At 49.3% G+C, this 22317-nt stretch overlaps 1 long non-coding RNA gene across 1 annotated transcript in view; it reads left to right on the plus strand.

The window, feature by feature from the left end:
* The window catches only part of LOC116599698, a 70338-nt gene that overhangs the window by 43651 nt on the left and 4370 nt on the right, over positions 1–22317 (plus strand). The window contains exon 2 of the long non-coding RNA XR_004289455.1: positions 3490–3627. This is a non-coding gene — a long non-coding RNA (uncharacterized LOC116599698). The remainder of the gene's footprint in view (positions 1–3489; positions 3628–22317) is intronic.

A 22317-nucleotide genomic window follows, 5' to 3' on the forward strand; every position in this document is an offset into this window, starting at 1 on the left:
GGACTGGATGTAGACACAGCCTTCCTCTGTAGTCCACACCAGGAATCTTTCAGGAGTGGGCAAGCCATGAACACAGGCTGTATTTCTGTTAATTCAGTTCCAGAGAAGGGACCGACGTCACCAAGGGAATCTCTCCCAGCGTACCACTCTTTGGGGAGGCAGAGAAATTCTCCTTGGATTTTTTACTAGCCTTCCGTGCAAGGAATCTTCTGGTTCGTAGATTCTGACTGGTTTCCCAAGTGATTCCATTAAATGGGCTCTTGAGTTTCCTTCACTCCAAATTTCCATTCATTAGCTTCAGGAGGAAGCAATAAAGGGGGGGTGTAGCTTTGACTTGGAGAAGAGAGCCCAGGGGTTTTGGGAAATTTCCCAACCATTAGCAGCACAGATCTCACCTACAAAACCAGGATGGCCCTGTACTCTTGGAAAGCTCTTTGCAAGTTGTACGAAAGGCGTTATTAACATTAAGAATAAAAATAAAATAGACAAGAAAGAAAAAGACACAGAATCTGAGTCATTGATATCCGTAAGGGAAATAGAGTCTGTACATTCTGAAATAGAAAAAGTATGACCTTCTCCCTTAGTTGTGAAATTCAAGTTCATTTTCACCTTCTCCGGGCACTAATTTGATTAGAAGACACACCTCTGCCTTGGAGGCAATTGGTACCCAGAGCTGACAAGAGGCCATGCCCAGGCCCCTGATGAGCCGGGCTGCCCGCGGTGCTTTCCTGCTCTGGGTGTTATCTGGTGATCATTGGCATCCTTGAGCTGATGAAGTGTCACCTGGGAAAATCCAGGTCCACCTGGGTATTTGGAAGAGTCTCCCCGTGGGCTGATTCCCTCAAGCAAACTAGATCTGGGTTCAAAGCACCTGGGAGCCCACCACAAATGAATGAGCAAAGAGAAACCAGAGACGTGCTTACCGCCGAGATGAGAAAGGGAATGTGCTCTTAGAAACTGTGGAGGACGCCGCTTCCTGGGAGCAGCTTTGGGGTTTGTGGGATTTTAATTAGATTCAAGGGCTCTTGTTTAAGCCCCCACATGGTAGATTTATACCCTCCACAAACTGGATCTGAATGGGGCATCTGGGGCGAGGCCCTCGGAGAGGAACGGGGCTTGGCAACATGGTCTCTGAATTCTCACCGGGGGCACCCAGGAGGGATGGGGTTGGCACATCTGATTCGGTGACAGTGTGGCCAGCAGCCACCTAACCGCGGGAAGGGCAGCCGCACTCGGGCTCTCCTCTGTCGAGGGGGCCCAGCGAGTCCTCAGAGGGTGCCGTAGGGCACCTGCCATTGGCTGGACTGTGGAAGGAGCCAGAGGGACACTAACTTTAGATGGTGAGCGTGTTGGTTCCTAAGGGCTGCTGTAACAGTGCCCCAAACTGGGGGCTCATAATGACAGTCATTTCTACCCTCGCAGGTCTGGAGGCTGATGTCTGAAAGCAGGGGGCTGGCAGGACCGCACTCCCTCCCCAGGCTCTAGGGAGGCATCTCCCCAGTCCCTTCCAGCTTCCAGACTGCAGGAGGTCTCCGCGTCACTTGGCTTGTAGACCCATCTCTCCCGTTTCTGCCTCCGTCAGCACGAGCCTTCTTCCCCGCATCTCTGTGTCCTCACCTGCCTTCCCTCTGTGTGTGTCTGTGACCCAGTTCCTCGCCCACCTCCTTATAAGGGCAGCACTCAGTGGATTTAGGTCCCAACCTTTTTAACTCATCTTAACTTGCTTTCAGCTGTAAAGACCCTATTTCCAAATAAAGTCACATTCTGAGGTTCTGGGTGGATGTGGATTCTGGGGGGATCCTGTTTGGCCCAGTGCAGTGGGAGATGAAAATTTGGGTCATCCCCTGACTTTTGCAATCACTCACAGAGAAGGAATGTCCTATAGTCTCTGAAAGTCTAAAGCAAGGTCTCAGTTTAGAAATTCAAGGTTTCTAGTCCCCTTATTGGTCCTTTTTTGCTCCCAGCCAAGACATGTCACGACGGCAGGCTGATGGCGGGCAGCAGCGAGGAGGTCTCAGCGGTGTCCTTGTCCTCTCCCCTCTGCAGCTGGGGGTGGGCCAGGGAGCGACCAGGAGGCAGGAAAGGCCTGGCACGACTGTCAGGTCCCAAGAGCTCTGTGTGTGCTCTGGGATCTGCTGGGATTGAAAAGCCACTTTGTCTCCTGGGCTGATGTGAGTGACAGAGACTCTCGGGGCAGAGGTCTGTGTGCTCTGGGGGAGGTGGTATCCCCTAGTGCCCTGTACGCTGACTCCCTTCTCAGGTCCTTGGACTGAAACCCACCTCTATGAGGGCTATGTGCTGTCCCCACTGACCGGTGGGACGCCAGCATGCCCACAAGTGTAACCTTTGTCCTCCTCTGCCTGGACCAACTCTGGGAGGCAGCCTGGACCCCGCTTGTCAGTGGGCCAGGGGAGCACCATGGTCTCGTCCTCACTGTGTGTCCCCAACAGTGGGGTCCATCCCTATCAAGCTCTGTGGAAGCCCCAGACTCTCTAGTCTTGAGGGGGGAGGCAGACACCCCTTTTTCTTCCCTTCCCTCATTACACTTGGTGGGAGGTGGGACGTCCAGTTTTCTCCAAAGAAATCCTTTTTATAAATACCTCCCCACTCAGAGCTTTTTTGGATTCTGGGATTGATGAGTTGTCAAACCTCTTCTCGGCCACCCCGCCCTCATAGGGCTCATGGCCTGCCTGGGGGTGCGGCTGTGATGGAGGGGGAGGAGGCAATGTGGACCCCATGGGGTCATCAGGGAGGGCCCAGGGAACACTCAGAGACCTAATGATCTTCCAGGGTCCCATGGGCTTGAGCAGGGGAGGTGACTGTGACATTCAGGCACGTGAAGATCGGGCAGCCTGTGTCGGGAAGGAGTGAGTAGGAGCCCTGAAGGCCGAGCCAAGGGTGATAGGCCTTATCCCATAGGAACAAGGGTATGGATGGTGTGAGAGCCAAGGACGGACACGGTGGATTCAGAGCTTCTCCCGAGGAGCCGCCCCAGACCCTGAGACCAAGAGTGGCCCCATCCCTTGCTTTCTCATAGACTTCTGCTTTCTCTTGGATCTTTCCCTACCCTTCCACGCATTATTTCCTGGTGTCTTAGGTCAGATTCCCCAGAAGTGGAATCCCTCCGATGGGGCTTCCTGAGCAGGTGGCTCACTGAGGGAGAGCTCTCGGGAGCCGGGGGCACAAGGAGCAGGGAGGAGACCATGTGTTTGCCCTGGTCCCCCAGCCTCAGCCTGATCCCGGGAGCCTGGAGCATGGGGGGCACCACAGAGCTGTCCTATAGTTGGGTGAAGAAGCAGAGCATCCTTGGGGCCTGGTGGCCCTGGCGGGGGGTGTGACTTCCCAAGCTCTTCCAGGGAGGTGGCTGCCCTTGGCAGAGCACGTCTTTCCAGGTCAAGGGTCTGGGGGAGGCACCAGCTGCTTCCACGCCCTGCTGCCTTCCTGGTGGGGGGCACACGCTCTCCTTCCCCCTCGTGCTCCTTTCCCCAGGCCAGCCACTGCCAGCCCCTCCACGGTCTCCGACTTGCTGACTCTCCAATCCCACCTTCTCCAGAAGGCTCATTCAGTTCATGACACCGGCTCCTCCTTTTAACATGTCCTGGGTGTTTCACTCACCGAATCTTCCAGGTAAGGTCACTGAGCAGGAAGCCCGATGGGGAAGCCCGGTGTGGGGCTCGATCAGGGGACTCCAGGAGCATGACCTGAGCAGAAGGCAGATGCTTAACCGACTGGGCGCCCCTGTGACGTGCATCTATCTTAAGTGTATGGGTTTTGACAAGCATGTATGTCTGTGTAACCACCGCTGCAATCGCTTTTAGCACTCCCCAAGCTTTATAGGCAATGCCCTTCCTTCCCCCTCAGCATCCAGACCCAGGGGACCGTTCATACTTTCTGTCACTACAGTCTGGTTTTTACTCTTCCTGGAATTTCGTGTAAATGTAATCATACTTTATGCAGTCATTCACGTCTGGTTCATTTTGCTCAGCGTCGTATCTGTGAGACTGATCCATGTTTTGGCTATGAAGAAGAAGACTGCTACTTAACGTACACATTTTTGTGTGGACATATGTTTCCATTTCTCTTGGGTAAAAAATGCCTAGGGGTGGGATTACCGGTGAGTGTGTGTTTGACCTTGTCAGAAACTGCCGGGCGGTCTTCCACAGTGGCTGTTCCTTCTGCATCTCCTCCTTGTCGACACTTGAGATTGTCGGTCTTTTCCATTTTAACCATCCTAACGGTGTGACCTGGAGTCTCACTGGGCTTTTAATCTGAATCTGCCCCCAAACTACTAACACTGAGCCTCTGTTCTTGCACTTATTGACCATTTGCATCTCTTTTTTGAGAAAAGTCTGTTGGACTCTTTTGCCTCATTCTGAAAAATCATGTCGTCTTCATATTGAATTTTAAGGGTCCCTTGTATATTGTGGATACGAGTCTCTTGACACATATACGTATTGCAAATATTTTTTCCTAGCCTGTGGTTTGCCTTTTTATTTTCTTAACAAAGTTTTCTGAAAAGCAGAAATTGAAAATTTCCTTGAAGTTCGATTCATCAATTTTTTATTGGCTCATGCTTTGGGCTCCCTAAGAAATCTTTGCTACCCAAAGGTTGTGAAGATTTTTTTCCTGTTTCTCTCTAGAAGCTTTATCGTGTTAGCTTTTATGTTTAGATCTATGAGTCATTTCAAGTTCAGTTTTGTGTGCAGTGTAAGGATGAGTCATTTCCATATAGATATCCAATTGTTCTGGCACTTTACTCAGTAGATTGTCCTTTCCCCATTGAATTGTTTTCTGGATTTCTTATTCTGTCCCACTGAGATTGGTCTACCCTTATGCCAAGTATCACCCTGCCTTGATTACTATAGCTTTATAGTAAGTCCTATTACCCGGGAGTAGACATTTTCCCAATTTCTTCTTCTTTTTCAAAATTGTTTTTGCTATTCTAGGACATTTATATTTCCATGTAAATTTCAGAATCACCTTATAAGTTTTTACAGAAAGCCTGTTGGGCTTTTGATTGGGATTGCATTAACCCTAAGCTCAATCTGAGTTGAATTGGCATTTTAACAATATTGAGTCTTGCTATCCAGCAGCACAGGTGATCTTTCCATGTATTTTTGTCCTCTGCAATGCTGTGCAGTTTTTAGGGTGCAGGTCTGACATATATTTTGTTAACTTTATCCCTAAGTACATCATATGGTTGAAGATTCTATTTATTTACTTGAGAGAGAGCGAGAGAGCCCAAGCAGGGAGAGCAGCAGAGGGAGAGGGAGAAGCAGGTTCCCCACTACGCAGGGAGCCCAATGTGGGGCTCAATCCCAGGATCCTGGGATCATGGCTTGAGTCAAAGGTAGACACTTAACAGGCTAAGCCATCCAGGAACCCCAAGTACTTCAAATTTTTGATGAATAAATTGTCCTAAGACATGTTGAAGGGAGGCGCTGGTGTTGGTGAACAAGTTATACATTGTAAATTGCGTTTTCAAACATTTCATTTCTAATTGATTTTTGTTAGAATCAAGATAGGCAATGGATTTTGTGTACTGACCTCGTATCTTTGTTAAACTAACTTCTTAGCAAAAGAGGACGAGCCTGGGGCACACTGAATGCACGTAGCCCCCTAGGTGGGTTGCGGGTGTAAGTATAATCCCAGATTCATCCAGAGAGCCATTCCATCCCATTTCACTCAACAAAGACAAACTTCCAAGAAAGAAGAGTGAGGCATGTGAGACCCCCAAGGCCTCTAAAACTCAAGGGAGCCCCCCACCAGTTCAAATGCAGGGTGGGCTTTGCAAAGGAATGAGTGTTTCCTTAAAGACTGTGCCACAGGCTCCCTACTCTCAGGTCATCGTTATGGAATCCAAATGGAATTCAACTTTCTAAAAACTCCTTCTTCCATATACTTACTTAGAAGGTTGAAATAAATTTGCAGAAAGCAAACAAACAGAACTCTTCAAGGACAAGTAGTTCTTTTATTTCTCAGTGTCTGGTGTGCCCACATGTAAGTGGCAGACACCAGCATGGCACTCATGGCCATTCCAGATCCTGCAGAGTCAGAATCCCTCTGACTCCCAGCGACCTAGGCGGCAGCTCCACCACTGGGCTCAGCTGAGGGACCTGGGCATTTCTGACCTGCTCTTCACCCTCACCCTATCCCCCACTTTCTCCTGGAGGCCCTGGTGTCCAGTACACTAAACTCCCCATTTTGGATCCACATCCACCATTTTTGGGCCAAGGAAATAGTTCCCCAGCTCCTTCTGATCCACTACGGGCTTTATTCTGTCAGGAACTCCAGAGGAGAGGGATGGGTCTGGTATCTCATCGTTGCCCTGTGTCCAGCACCAGACTGGACACTTTCATGCAACCCTCAAAACAACTCTGTGAAGCAAATATTCATTTGTTCATTTGGGATTTGTTTATGGATCTAAGCACCGGGGATTCAGCAGTGAAAAGAGCACATAGAACTCCCTGCTGACTTAGAGCTTATGTTCTGGGGGTGGTGGGGTGCCCCATGCAGGGCAGAGGACAAGCAAGGCACAGCAATGACATGAATAGCTCCTCAGCTGGGAGTACATGCTGGTGAACAAGCAGGGAGGGCTGAGGAGCAGACAGTGTTGGGCTGGTCCGGGTTGGGGAAGGTTGTGCAAGTATCTGAGCAAAGATCCAAGAAAGTGAGAGTGTGCCCAGATATTGGGATATCTGGGCAGGAAATATCCAGAAAGAAGGAAGAGTGGTGCAAAGGCCCTGAGGCAGGAGTGTGCCTGGCACATTGGAGGAGCAGCAACCAGCCCATGGGACGGGGCATAAGAAGAAGGAAGAGCTAAGAAGCAGCATGGGGAGGTAACGGGAAGTCCTCTGAGCTGAGGAGGTGTCGGCTGACCCTTCCCATCACAGAGGCCCTCGACAGTCTTAGACCTAGAGGCTCCCTTCCCAATAGATGTTTTTTTTTTTTTTTTTTTAAATATTTTATTTATTTATTTGACAGAGAGAAATCACAAGTAGTCGGAGAGGCAGGCAGAGAGAGAGAGAGAGGGAAGCAGGCTCCCTGCTGAGCAGAGAGCCCGATGCGGGACTCGATCCCAGGACCCTGAGATCATGACCTGAGCCGAAGGCAGCGGCTTAACCCCCCAATAGATGTTTTGTAACACCCTCTATGCTACCTGGAAATGAAATTTAGAGATAATATACTCTACCTGTATGAATAGTTTTTTAAAGCACATAATATTAAAAAAGAAAGAAATGTGAATTACAATAAAACCATAATTATCAAAATGTAACTGCGCCTCACAATGACCCAAGAAGTCGAGTGCTCAGTCCCTCTTTGAGCCATTTCATGTGGCTTGCTCCTACTTACAATAAATAAATCTGAATTTCAGACAAGAAGTTTGAAGCCACCCACATGCTCATAGTGGGGAGAAGAGGGAGAGAGAGCTGGGTTGCAGTGGAGTAGTAGTTTGGGAAGGAATGGATGAGAGGATAAGATGCTGTGACAATGACAGATTCTCAGAGGTCAGAAAATGAGGAAACCTGTCATTCTTGCAAAGGAGCTGGGTCTTCTACCCACCATGGAGATGGGATCCTAGAGGAATAGCCCAGAAGCATAACCTGTACCCTGCCACGCCCCAGAATGTCACTGCTGGTGAGGCAGACTTCCACATCCGTACATAAAACCATGGGACACCTGAGTGACTCAGTTGGTTGGGTGACTGCCTTCGGCTCAGGTCATGATCTTGGAGTCCTAGTACTGAGTCCCACATTGGGTTCCTTGCTCAATGGGGAGTCTGTTTCTCCCTCTGACCTCTTCCCTCTTAGGCTCTCTCTGTCTCTCAAATAAATAAAATGTTAAAAAAAAAAAAAGAGGTTTATTTAAACAATAACAACAACAACCACCACCACCACCCATGAACAGGGGGCTCCTGGGTGGCTCAGTCTATTAAGTATCTGCCTTCTGCTGAGGTTGTGATCCCAGGGTCCTGGGACTGAGCCCCATGTCAGGCTCCCTGCTCAGGAGGGAGTCTGCTTCTCCCTTTCCTTCTGTCCCCACTCATGTTCTCTCTCTTGCTCACTATCTCTCAAATAAATAAATGAAATCTTAAACAACAACAACAACAACAACAAGGAAAACCATGGAGGGTGGGGACAATACTTTGGTTGGTGACCCCAGGGAGTGGGTGGTTGGAGAGAGAAGCAGTGCCCTCTGAGCTTCTGGGGGCTGGCAGGGGTGGGGGAGACAGTCATCGGGTGGTGGGGAACCACCAGGCAAACTAAAACAGATAAATAATCTCATTTTGTCACTTCCCACAACATAGATTTGTTTTCACAGCGCTATGAGAGAGTAAAAAATTGAATGAACTTGTGTAATGAAATTCAGTGAAGTCTTTGCGTTTCCCTCGCCTGGGAATCTGATAATGCTTGTTCCCAGAATCTGTCGCCAAGTCTATGGCCCTGTCTGAGGGGACACCACAGAGGCTGCCCTCACCCACAGTGTGGCCCCCGGTGTCTGGGGCTCTCCCATGGTGAGCGGTTCTCAGAGAAGTCTCCTGCCAACAGAGCTCGCCCTCCACTCGCACTGTGTGGTAGCTGCAGCCCAGCCAGCGTCTTTGAGGCACAAGCAAAAGAAATTTCGGTTTTAAATGTAAAATAGAGATGAGTTCTAGGTACACGGAATTGGCCAGTAGATTTTGCACTGGCACTAACGCCAGCTAGAACACCGGAAGTGCGGCCGGAAGTAGGCGTGTTTTCTCGGTGGCCGCCATTCCAGGCCCTGGGGGCTGCTCCGGCCCTACCATGATGTGCCCAGCAGCGGCTCATACTGATTTCCAAATGCAGCCTCAGACGTTTGTGGAGAAAAGCTCTTTTAAAGGGGCCAGTGGACTGCTGGGTGGAGACGGGGGCAGTAGAATGGCACTGTGTGCCGGGGACCTGGTCCAGAATGGTAGCTACACAGGGAGAGCTGGACTTGAGGCTGGAGTCTGGATTTAGCTCAAGGTGAAGCCGACGGGATCTGCTGGTGGCTGGACGTGGAATGTGAGAGAAAGGGAAGAACCAAGGATGAGTCCAAGGGATTCTGGTCTGAGTCAGCTACAGTTACCGTTCACGTGGGAGAGGACCTGGGGGAGAAGATAGGGTTCGTTTTTGGGTCTGTTGAGTTGAGTTGGCCGCTAGACATTCAAGGGGAGATGTTCCAAGCTGGACATAAGGGAGTGAAAGGCTGGATTGGGAGTCTGGCAAACCTGCGAGACTGGCAAGACCCCTCTCCCCCAGATACACACACCTGGTGGCTGTGGAAAGAGCAGAGCCTTGGTGCTGGGCCCCCAGCCCAGGGAAGACCAACAGGGAGACCGTGGGAGCCCCCCGTCAGTGCAATCAGGGGAGCCCAGAGGAGTTAACAGGAAGGAATGTTTGCCACCTTGCCAGGCGCTGCAGAAAGGTCAGGTGATTGGGATCCCAGGGCTAACCTCTGGGTGTGTAGTCGTGAGAACATCACTGCTGGTCTTGACCGGAGATGGAACCAACGGTAATTAAAGAGAGGAAGAGAAGGGTGGCTGGAGAGTCATCCTTGAGCAAGTGAGAAAGGGTGCGTGGGCCTTGGATGGGAGAGATCCCAGTGTCCCCTGTCTCTCTCTCTTTTTAAAGATTTTATTTATTTATTTGTCAGAGAGAGACAGACCGATAGACAGACAGAGGCAGAGAGAGAGCACAAGCAGGGGGATGGGAAGAGGGAGAAGCAGACTCCCTGCTGAGCAGGAAGCTCAATGTGTGCTGAATCCCAGGCCCCGGGGCCATGACCTGAGCCAAAGGGAGACACTAATCAACTGAGCCACCCAGGCCCCCTAGCCCCCTGCCCTGCAACTGGTCTCCTTCTTGAAGGTGGATAACGCAGGCCCTGGAGGTGAGCTTTGGTCTCTTTTATTGCTTTTCTTGTTAGAGAGAAAATCAAACAGTGAAGACCCGGGATCGAAGATCATCCACATGTAGAAACTTCCTTTCAGAGAAAAGGAAAATCAAGTTCTCAGTGTTCCAGTGCGGCTTTGGTGGGGCTGGGTTGAGCCTGGGGCAGACCTGCTTCTAAGTGAGCCCTGTGAGCAGCTCCCAGCCCGGGCAGCCCCCACCCGATAGCCAACAGCTGCAAAGAAGCTTCTAATCTCTTTCCACTCTTGTACTGTAAACAAGGGCCCTCTTCAAGTCTATTTGGTGTCACTGTCGTTTTTGTTTGTTTATTTGTTTTTGCATTTTTGTGCTTTTACTTGGTGATTTAATTGTTAAACGGTCTCCGTTGGTAAGGCTGAGGTGCTCTAGCATTCCTAGGCACGAGAAGGCTGTCCGTTATGGAGAAAATATTTGCGTTCAATAAGCCTCGGGCATGAGCTGTTTGCTGTGAGAGCAATATTAACAAAGCAACAATATATGTGAAATCAGGTGTTTTTTAACAGAAGCACACATAAAACAAGGTTATGCACTGATGTGTGGACAAAATGCTGGGACTAGAGGCTGGCAGGACCCCATTCCTATACTTCCCCTAAGAGCGATGGTCCAGTGTTTAAGGCAACTTTGTAGAACATATTGGCTCAAATGCTGAGAATCGACTGTAATCTGAGATTCCTAGAGGTTTAGGGATGTGTCCAAGATTCCTTTATCTTGTGGCAAACAGTCTCCGTTTTATAGATATGGAAATCGGCTCAGATGAAACAACTCATCATGACTGTTCCATCTCTGATGACAGGCTGAGCTGAGACTTGAACCCACATTTTTTTGATTCCATAATTCTGGCTATACTGACCAGATGTTTCCACTGAAGCATCCTCCACATAGAAGAGTAACGTCCGCAGGAATAGAGAGGAGGGGCCGGAAATGACCCACCCAAGTATAAAATTTCTTGAAAGTCTCCTGTTTTACCTTCAAAATTCTTGGACATTGTTCATGTTACTCCATAAACTCTGTTTTGGTGTTGCTATAAAAAGATTATCTTAGGGGTGCCTGGGTGGCTCAGTGAGTTAAAGCCTCCGCCTTCGGCTCAGGTCATGATCCCAGAGTCCTGGGATCAAGCCCCGAGTCGGGCTCTCTGCTCGGCAGGGAGCCTGCTTCCTCCTTTCTCTCTGCCTGCCTCTCTGCCTACTTGTGATCTCTGTCTGTCAAATAAATAAATAAAATCTTAAAAAAAATATCTGAAATCATGCGCCCAATGGTTTCACCCCAGTGAAGTAGACACACCAGCTTTTGTCAAGGGAAGGGGCTTGACGAGCCTTGCTCATCTCTGGGTCTTGTGGGCCCAATGAGTAGATGAGCTCAGGGGAAGCAAGGATGAAGGAACACGTGGTTAGCATGGCTCATGCCGGGATGCCGAGGTGGGTGGGGGAGTGGCCCACAGCCTGGAAACTCACTTCCCCAGGCCACATGCACAGGAAAAGTCCTGCTTTGGCCCCTCGGCTGGAGTCCTCAGTCTTGGTCTCTGGGACACCCTCTGGGACGCCCAGGCCCCTCTGCCATAATTGACCACTTGGGGGCGCCCCACACAAGCTGGACCCACTTCCCCTTGGTTTTACTCTGATGTGGTCTTGGTTCCAGGGAGGTCCGCATCCTCTTCTGTGGTTACCATGGACACTCGTGGCTATCAGCCAGAGCAGGGGGTCAGGGCCGAGGCTGTGCTGGTTTGGGGCCATCAACTCGCCTTTGGCCTTTTGGGAGACTTCTCTGAAACACGGTCTTGGCAAGAGCCGCAGGATATCAAGGGGGGAAGCATGGCCCGACACAGTCTCAGCCGAGGCACTGGACAGTCCAGCGGGGGTTTCCTGAGGTTAGCCCCCGGGGGGCTTGTGGGTGCACCCACAGGCCTTGTTTGAGAGAATCATCTGGGAGATTTTGCTGACAGTTACAAACTCTGGATCCCACCTGGCCCCACTTGAATCTGATCCTCTGGGAACCTCCCTTCAGAATGGTGGCACCGTCCATCAGCTGCCCACGGACACCGCCTCTCTGCCACCATCCACGTGATCAGGGCCACTGAGCAACCTCTTGTACCCTGTCCATGCCTCACCCCCTACAGACCTGCCTTCGCCCAACAGCCAGAGCCATTTTTATTCATTTAATTTATTTATTATTATTTTTTTAGACAGGGAGGAGGGGAAGAGGGAAAAGAAGAGAATCTTAAGCAGGTGCCATGCCCAGCACAATGTGGGGCTTGACCTCACGACCCGGAGATCATGACCTGAGCTGAGATCAAGAGTCTGACACTTAACCAACTGAGTCACCCAGGGGCCCCCAACAACAGTAGCTTTAGCCTTGAAGTTCACCTTCTATTTATTCACAGGACCATGCGTGTCTGCATTCGTTTCTGTCTGGTTGATTGCGTAAATCTTATTTTGGGTTTTCCGTGATTTTACTCTTCTCTTCCTTTTGCTTGCTTTCTTTTGGATTAATTTTTGCTTTTTTCTTTTCCTAATTGCTTGTTTGTTCTTTTTGTGGTAACCCTAGATTTTTTTTCACGTGTATCCTGAAATTAACAAAGTCTAAATTTAAAAAATATCCCCACGCTTCTTAGTAATCAGGGGCCTTGGAATGCTTTCATTCCTATCATAACTCACCCAACTTATAGGCTGTTGTTGTCTGGGCTTTTATTTTTTAATTGCTAAAATTAGACATTATTATCATTGTTTCATAGTATTTGGATTTGCCCACATGCTTCCCAATTTCCTTGCTCATCATTCCTTCTTTTTTTTTTTTTTTTAAGATTTTATTTATTTATTTGTCAAAGAGAGAGAGAGCACAAGTAGGCAGAGAGGCAGGCAGAGAGAAGCAGGCTCCCTGCCAAGCAAGGAGCCCGATGTGGGACTCGATCCCAGGACCCTGGGATCATGACCTGAGCCTAAGGCAGCGGCTTAACCTTAACCCAGGCGTCCCGATCATTTCTTCTTTTTTAAAAAATTTTATTTTTAAAAAATTGTATTTATTTATTTGAGAGAGAGAGAAAGAGTGTACATGAATTCATGTACATGAATGAGGGGGTGGAGAGGTAGAGGGAGAAGCAGACACGCCACTGAGCAGGGACCTCCCCCCCAACACGGGGCTCCATCCTAGGACCCAAGATCATGACCAGAGCTTAAGGCAGACGCTTAACTGACTGAGCCACCCAGGTGTCCCTATTTTATTTTAAGTAGACTTTTTGGCCAGAGAGGAGCCCAGCTTGGGGCTTGAACTCATGACTCTGAGATCAAGACCTGAGCTGAGATCAAAAGTCAGATGCCCAACCGACTGAGTCACCCAGGCACTCCAAAGATTTTATTTTTGAGTACTTTCTACAACCAACGTGGGGCTTGAATTTACAACCCTGAGATTAAGAGTCACATGCTCTACCGACTGAGCCAGCCAGACATCCCTATAATTTTAATTTGGGATGATTTCATACTTATCCAAAACTGTAAGAAAGCTGCAAATAGTTTGTGGGTTTTCCCCCCTCCCCGAACCATTTGAGAACACATTGCCAATCTGATGCCCCATTATCTCAAGTACTTCAGTGTGTGTTTCCTACACAGAAAGACATTCTTTTGCATAACCACAACACAACATGAAAATCGGGGCATTAACCCTCATGCGTTATTACCTCCTAATTAACAGCCATAGGAACCCATCCAGGGTCACAAGCTGTCTTTGGCTGTCATGACTCTAGTCTCTTGCAAGCTCTGACCATTTCTCAGTCTCTCCCTGACATTCATGACCTTGACACTTTGGAAGAGTACAGGTCAGCTGTTTTCTAGAATGTCCTTTGCTAGGGTGTGTTGGAGGTCTCCTTTTCATTCACTTCAGAGGATGCCTTTTTGGCAGGAATCCCACAGAACATGTCGTGTCTGTCTCATTATACCCTATCAGAGAGAACAGGATTTGAATTTGTCCCATGCCGTCCACACAGGGTTGTGACGTCATGACTTCGACTACTTGATTGAGGTGATGTCTGCCTGGCTCCCCACTGCAAAGTTATTGTTTTTCCCTTTGCAATTGATAAGGTGTTCTATGGGGAAGTACTTTGACATTACATAAATATCCCATGTCTTCCACTTCCACTGACCTATTTTAGTATCCAGTATGTTTCTCGGCTAAGTGGCTGGTAACCACGGGGGTCATCAAATGATAAGTTTCCTAATTCCCTCTCCTTCTACATTTATGAGTTGGCATTTAGTGTAAGAAACATTCTTCTCTGGGGAGCCTGGGAGGCTCACTGGGTTAAGCATCCAATACTTCATTTCGGCTCAGATCATGATCTCCAGGCGGAGGGATCGAGCCCTGTGTTGTGCCCTGTTCTCAGTAGCAAGTCTGCCTGAGATTCTCTTCCTTGGCCTCTGTCTCCCCCCCCGCCCAACATAAGTAAGTAAATCTGTTTTTTTAAAGATTTTATTTATTTATTTGACAGAAAGAGATCACAAGCAGGCAGAGAGGCAGGCAGAGAGAGGGAGAAGCAGGCTCCCCACTGAGCAGAGAGCCCGATGTGGGGCTCGATCCCAGGACCCCGAGATCATGACCTGAGCCGAAGGCAGAGGCTTAACCCACTGAGCCACCCAGGCGCCCAATAAATCTTTTTTTAAAAAAGGTTTCTTCTTTCCCTCATCAGCGTATCCACTCATTTATACGTAAATGTTTCTCTTGCTTCATTCACCAGGCTGTAACCTGTTATTGTTGTTACTTACTTTGGTGTTCAAATTGTCTCAGAGCCAGTGGGAGCCCCATAGAGCTGGCTCCTCTGTCCTACAGTTTTGTCCCCATTGGTTTCTGAGTGCATCCTTACTTTCTGGCACAAAGGATGTTACAACCTGGAACTGGCCATTTTCCCCCAAACTCCTGGTTTGTTTTAGGGGAGAAACTGGGTCCCTCCGTAAGGTGTGCTGGTTGCTGTTGCTCCCACGCCTTCCCGGGGGCTGGGGGGTCGGGGGGAGCTAGAAGTAAGGGTATGTATACACACATTTCGTTCTTTTTTTTTTTAAATAAAGCATTTTTCCCCCCTCAGCCTTGGCTTTACTTCAGACTCATATGAGAGTTTTATTTTTATTTTTGAGAGAGAGCACACACCCATGAGTGGGGCAGAGGGAGAGGGAGAGAGAGAATCTTTTTTTTTTTGGTAAGATTTTATTTATTTATTTATTCGAGAGAGAGAAAGCACAAGCAGGGGGAGCAGCAGACAGAGGCGAAAGCAGGCTCCGCGCTGAGCAAGGAGCCCGATGTCGTTTTTAGTCCCAGGACCCTGGGACCATGACCTGAACCCAGGGCATTCGCTTCACCCACTGAGCCAGCCAGGCGCCCCACACGTTTAGTTCTACTCATTTCTGTGTGTGTCCATGAATATTGAAAACCATCCATGCATCTCTCTAATCGTCATGGAACCCACAGGGTGGGGCACCTGCTCTCTCCCTTTCCCGGATTTGTAACCCCTTCTCCGGCGGTAGGAAGCGGGCTTTCCGCTATCCTCGCTCTTTTCCATGCTCCGTCCACCTCTTCCAGGTCCCCAGTCTGCCATCGAGCTGCCACAAGTCGCCAGAGGCCTGTGAGGCTGCTCACACTCAGTCTCACGGGGGCACAGTGTCCCACTCAAATGCCGAAAGTGCTGCTGTGGCCCCTCTGCGCGGCCTTCCGAAAGGTGGCTCATTCTCACTGAACATCGGAACATGGCAAAGTGCAATTTTCTCTCATTTCACGTGACAGTCGCAGTTCTGAAAAAGCTAGAGTTAGAAAAAAGAAATCCAGGGTCGCCTGGGAGGGGGGTCTCAGTCGGGTAAGGGTCTGCCTTGGGCTTGGGTCATGATCCCAGGGTCGTGGGATCGAGCCCTGCATGGGGCTCCCTGCTTAGTGGGAAGCCTGCGTCTCCCTCTCCCTCTGCCCGCCGCTCCCCCTGCTTGTGCTCGCTCTATGTTAAATAAATAAATACAATCCTTTAAAAAATTAAATTAAATTTTAATAAAAAGAAAGAAAGGCTGGGAAGGAGCTGGGGAAGGGAGGAATAGTTGCTTCCTCACTTTCCCCTGGGAGAGAAGACGCCCTTTGACCATTTGTTCATAAAAGTATCCCTCGCAGGTGCCTCCCACGATCCACACTGTGCCACAAGGTAGGGCGACCCGCAGAGTCCTGTCCTCCCGGAGCAAACCTGCTGACTGGGCCCGGGGTGGGGTAGGCAGACCACCCACAGCGAAACACGCATGTGCACACCGACAGGGAAGGGAAGAGCGGTGCCGGGCCGCGAGGGAACGCAGCAGAAGAATCCAGTGGCCCCTGAGAGCTGCGAAGGGAAGGTTGGGGGCTGTCACATGGGGAGGTCTCTGTCCCTCCTCATCGTCACTTCTCAGGGGCGGGGAGGGACCAGGGGCTTGGGGCCCCGAGGTGGCTGGGGTCCTGCCAACGCTAACAGTGATGGAATATTTACTTGGAGCCAAAGGTCCTAAAAGCCTTTTCACAAAGGGGAAAGGGTTGGGACCAGAATGAGAAGAGGGAGATCCAGGCCGGAGGGGTGCAGAACGCAGAGCAAGGGAAATGTGGGTTGGTTAATTACCAAAGGTATTTTGAAATCCCAGTGAAACGCAGCATTTTGGGGGAAGGAATCCCCCAGATGGCTTCCCGTTTGGCGACCGATGATATCATCATGAAGACAAACCAAAGAAGAAGAATGTAAAGACCTTCCCAACTTTTGAGTTAGACCCAAGAGGCAATGACCTCATTCAAATGAACACTTGACCCCCACCAAACTGTGACCACCAAGCCCAGCCTTGCCATGGTTAAGGGATGAATCAGCTGCTCAGAATGGCCCGTGGGGGCCAGCGCTCTGGTGGAGTTGGGTCCACTGCCCCCAACCAGGGCCTTAATGACAGATCCTGTGGATTGTGAGGCCCCCAAATGGCCGCCAGGGGGTGCCTGGACCTGCTTGTGGATGGGGGAGTTAGAAGAGGAGCCCGTCCAGTAGGGAGGCCCCACCACACTGCCATAATGGCCCAAGCTCCCAAGGATACATTTTTTTTTTTTTTTCCAATAGTAGATTCTTAAAAGCCTGCAGGAAGTCTGGAGATGCTGCGAGGTTTGTTCCTTCCTTCCTCACAACCCCAGAGCTTTCTTTACTGTAAAAGGATTTCCTTTTCCAAGCTTTAGCAAGTTTTGAAATGTGTGATTTTAAAAACCGGTTAGAGAAGCCCATTAAGGAAATTTTGAAAATCTAAAAAAAGGGGGAAAGTTGATTATATATTTGTTTCCACGGTATCATGTTTCTTTTTTTATAGTTAGAGCTGCTTCTTCTTCTTCTTCTTTTTTTTTTTTTTTTAAGATTTACTTATTTATTTTAGAGAGAAAGAGAAAACACAGCAGGGAGGGGCGGAGGGAGAGAGAGAGTCTTCAAGCAGACTCCACACTGAACTTTGAGCCTAACACGGGGCTCAGTCTCATGACCTTGAGATCATGACTTGAGCTGAAACCAAGAGTCAGACACTTATCCTAGCCACACCCCCCCCATTTTATCATGCTTCTTGAACTGGAGTGTATCTCCTACCACTCCCCATGAATTCACCACCTCTTACCTGTCTTTTTACTCCTCAGTCACCACCTTTCCTACCTCAGGACCTTTGTACTGGCTCTCCCCTCTGCCTGGAATGCCTTTTTCCAGACATCTGCATGCCTTATTCTCTCATTTCTAAGTCTTTGCTCATATGCCAGCTTTTTGATGGTGCTGACCTTGAACACCTTAATTAAATTGTGTTGCTGCCCATCCCTGGTTCCCTCGCTCTGCTCTGCTTTGTCTTTTTTCTGTGCTGTTCATTGCCTTCTAGCATTCTAAGTAACTTCTTTATTTGTTAAACTCATTTCTTATTACCCGCCTCCCCTGCTAGACTGTCAGCCCCACGGGAGGGGTTTTCACTGTTTCTTCATGGGAGTACCTCTAGCATTTAAAAAAGAGCCTCTTACATGGCAGACACTCAATGCAGTTTTGTCTGATGAATTAAATGAATGAAAAGTAGCCAATATTCATTGAATGGGCCCTGTTCTAAGGACTTTATGTTCTTCCAACACCTCTTGAAGGAAGTTTTTAATAAACCCATTTTACAAATAAGCAACCGTAGGCACAGAGAGGTTAAGGAACTTGTCAAAGATCACACAGCTAGTACATGTCAGTGCCGGGTGAAAGCATTCTTGCCAGGCGCTGGGCAGTGACCATGACAGGCCAGGCTCTGCCCTGTGGGTACCAGAGCAACCCAAGCAGATGCTCCTGGCTGACCTAGGAGGAGAGGATGGTTTTCCTCGGGCAGCGGCAGGGTTTGGGTGGAAAATATGGAAAGGGAAGGGCAGGCAAGAGAGAAGCCAGCTAGGAGGCTGTTACACTTGTTCACCTGAGAGCTGATGGTTCTCTGCATGAGAGGGTGGCCATGGAGATGGGGAGAAGGGTTAGATGGGGTTCTCGCAGATGCTGACAGTAAGATGGGGACTTAAATGCAAAGCTTCATTAAGGAAGTGCCCCCATGAGAGGCAGGAAGTGGGAAGTAGGAAGGAAAGTGAGGAAGCAGGATCAGAGTGATGAAGCTAAACAAAGGTATAGTTTCAGGGTATGCAGTTCAGGCAGCTCTGGCTCTGGGAGCTGGAAATAGTAGCAGGTGCCAGCCTGGGAAGGGAGAGCACAGAGTCTAGAGAGAGACACACAACGAGTAAAGAGGATCTAGGGACATCTGGGTGAGTGCCAACAGCACTACTGATAGGAGAGGAAAAGCAGGAACCAAGGAAAGCACCTAAGCCACCTGCAGTCAGGTGGGTGATGCCGCCATCGTCGAGATGGAGGAAGACTGGCCGAGGATCAAGGAGGGGACTTGCTAGGTGGGAGAGGCCCGTCAGCAGTGGCAACGTCAGGCAGACTGTTGGTGTGCGTTTGGGGTCTGCCCTAGAGACACACCTGGGAGTCATCCCATCGGCTGGGCGCATGGCTGGTGTCTGAAGCCATGGGACCACGTGGAGGTGACTGGTCAGATAAATGATGGTGCCTCTTTTATTTAAGGACCCCATTTCCCTCTCCACCCTGTCCCTCATTCTACTCCCCTTCTTTGACTCCCAGGATGCCCTGTGTTCTGTGCTGTCACAGGGCCTTGGCATATGCTGCGTCTTCTGCTGGGAACCTCTTGCTTCTCCTCCCCACTTGGTTGATTTCTATTTATATTGAAGTCTTTGACTCTCCCATGGCTTCCTCAGGGAGGTGTCTCTGAGCTTCATGGCCACACGAAAGCCCCCTGTATACCCTGCCTGTGAACTTGCACTTCTCCTTGGGAACAATGACCACAGTTGTCAGGTTCTATCTATTTGTGTGATTTTGTGGGTTTGGTCCACCAGTGGGCCCTCAGCCCCTTTCCTCCCTGCCTGGCAGTGGCAGGAGCTCCTGAAGGCACTGCTGTGATTCTTTCTTTCCTGACACTGAAGCTCGTTCGTTGGGTCCCCATGGCTCCCCTAGCAAAGCCCATGTGCCTTAGCTGGATCCGCTGCCCGGAACCCTCCTATTTGTCCAGCTGTATCCCTGGTGGAGATATTCTCTGCCTTATGCAGATTTAATGGTTCACCCTCCCTTTCTGCCAGATGCCGTGTGACCCAGTTAGCAGGCCTCCCTGTCCCCATTGCTAACCGCTGGCAGCATTCATATCTCAGGAGTCCTTCCACAAGCCTGCCCCCGTGGGTCTCCCCAGCCCTCCTGCCTGCAAGGACTGTATTTCTTTTCTTCTTGCTCTGTATACCTGCCCATAAAGCCCGTAACACATTCAGCCCTTCTGGAACACTTGGCAAATCTACCTTCGCCTTCTTTGTTCTCTGAGGGCAGCAACCAGGCAGGCTTGGATCCTGGAACAGAGCCCAGCCCTGATGTCCACTGGTCAGTGTGGGTGGAATGGACTCAAGCTGATGCTGGGCTCTTCTCTCTGTGTGTGTGTGTGTGTGTGTGTGTGTGCGCGCGCGCGCACACACGCGCGCACATGTTCCCAGACCTTGAAAAGAGACAGCCCATCATTACCTGGTGTCCAGCAGTCTCTCTGATAAGAAAACCGTATAAAAACCCCAGCCTCTGCTCCCAGGATCCTGGACCAGATGGATCACCCCCTCTCAGGAATAAATCCTACAGATCACTAGGGTGTTTTGTTCTGTTTTGTTTTATCAGTGTGTTTTATCTAGCAGGTGTTGAAAGTTTCAGTGATCTCAGAAAATACCCCAGTTATGTTTAAGAGAGTCAGCTGAGCATAACCCAAAAGAATCACGTACACTTATGTGTATGAAAGGAGTCTTTTAACATGTAGTGGTTCTATTCAGTGCGGTGAAACATACATAACGTGAAATTTTCCATTTTAACCATTCAGGGGCATTAAATCCATTCGTGTATTTGTGCAGCCATCACCACCATCTGTCTCTAGCATATCCCCATCATCTCCAGCAGAAACCGTCTCAAGAAACACTAACTCTCCATTCTCTCCTCCCCTAGCCCCTGGCAACCACCATTCTATTTTCTGTCTCTGAACTTGACGATTGTAAGGGTCGCATGTGAGTAGAATCATACAGTCTTTGTCCTTCTGTGACAGGATTATTTCACTTGGTATGATGCCTTCAAGCTTTATCCATATTGTAACACATCAGAATTTCCTTCCTTTTTAGGGGCAAATCATTTTCCATTGTATATATCGTCCCCTTATGGACTATATTTTCTTATTTTCTGTATTTCTGAAACTCTGGCATTTGGGGCCTTGATCCTGGAGAGACTGACTCCCCCAGGGGTAGCTAATGCATAGAGAGAGCAAAGGACTCTCCCATAATTGCACCTTTCATACACAAACCAGCAACCCGGAGCTCATGCTTCAACCATCCTCTTTATCAAACTCACACGCCACGCCAATATTCCCCCTCACTTAAACCATCCCAGGGCCAGGTTCCGGCCCACTAGGGGTCACCGCTATGGCCCAGAGCCCACCGAAATTACTCAAACCATCGAATCTTAACCTTACCTCGGGACTTACCCTCTTGTTCCATTTCTTGCCACAAAAATCCCAGTAAAGGCACTGGGCCATGCTCCTGCCTCTCTGCTTCCTGACCAACACTGTACTTCCCCGCATGGCCTTGCCTCCTGTTCCCAGAGATATGTGAGTGTGAACTTCCTCCTTCATGACAATGGGTTTCGAATTCGTGTGTCTTTGGTACATTTTAACACAACCATGTTGTAGGCATCTATTCATCTGTCAGTGGACCATTTGGGGACATTTGGATGATTTCCATATTTTGGCAGTTGTTGGTTTTTCTTCATTTTAAGTTTGGTTTTAATTATTTGAGAGAGAGTGAAAGCGAGAGAGATCACAAAAGGAGAGGGAGAAACAGACTTGCTGCTGAGCAGGAAGCCCGATGCAGGGCTTGATCCCAGGACCCCAGGATCATGACCTGAGCTCAAAGCAGACACTTAACCGACTGAGCCACCCAGGTGCCCCAGATACGATGGTTTTCTTTCTTTCTTTCTTTCTTTCTTTCTTTCTTTCTTTTTTTTTTATCAACATGAGATATGTCAAGCATGCAAAAAGAAGTAACAAGAGTAATGAATGTCCACATATGACCTCCTGCCCTGACTTTCCCTGGAGCCTCCATGTGCCTTACCTGTGTCTCCCCTTTCCCAGGGGGATTCTGTCTGCTCCATCGGTGTCCTCCATCTCAGGCAGGAATGCACCTTTTAATTCCATACGAATGTCCTCGTAACTAGTTGATAGTATTATCTTGCACATTTTTTAATTTAGAGAAACAGCATCATAGGCTTTTCTCATTCAACATTATGCTTGAAGCTTGTAGATTTTGTTCATTCATTTTACCAGACTGGTTACTATTCCATTGTTCGAATATACCACGATTTATGCATCCATTCCCCTAGAACTGGGCCTTCCGGATGCTTTTCACTCAAATATGAATGTGTGTGTGTGGTGTGTGTGCGCTGTGTGTGGCCATCTCCAGGGGACGGACCCAGGCAGGGACCTAAGCGTATATACATCTTCAGGTATCAGGGGCACCCAGACTCTTCTCCAAACAGAGATGCCAATTTGCACCCCAAGCAGCTGGTGAAAGGATTCCTGTAGGGACTGACTCGAAACCCCCCAAATTCACTTCTACACCAGACACCGCTTGGTCACGGCCCTTCTCTCAGGAGTGAATGCTGTCCTCTGAGTGTGGTTTTGGCTTGAAGGGGACAGTGGTTTCCTAGCACTTCTTTCCACCATGGAGTCAGTGTCTTTTAGCCAGGATGTTTCTGGAGGGGAGCCCCTTGTTTTTGCTGTAGGGGGTCTCAGTTGTGCATAAAAGCAGCAGCAGGAGA

The sequence above is a fragment of the Mustela erminea genome, chromosome 9 (genome assembly GCF_009829155.1).
Source record: "Mustela erminea isolate mMusErm1 chromosome 9, mMusErm1.Pri, whole genome shotgun sequence".
NCBI lineage: Eukaryota > Metazoa > Chordata > Mammalia > Carnivora > Mustelidae > Mustela > Mustela erminea.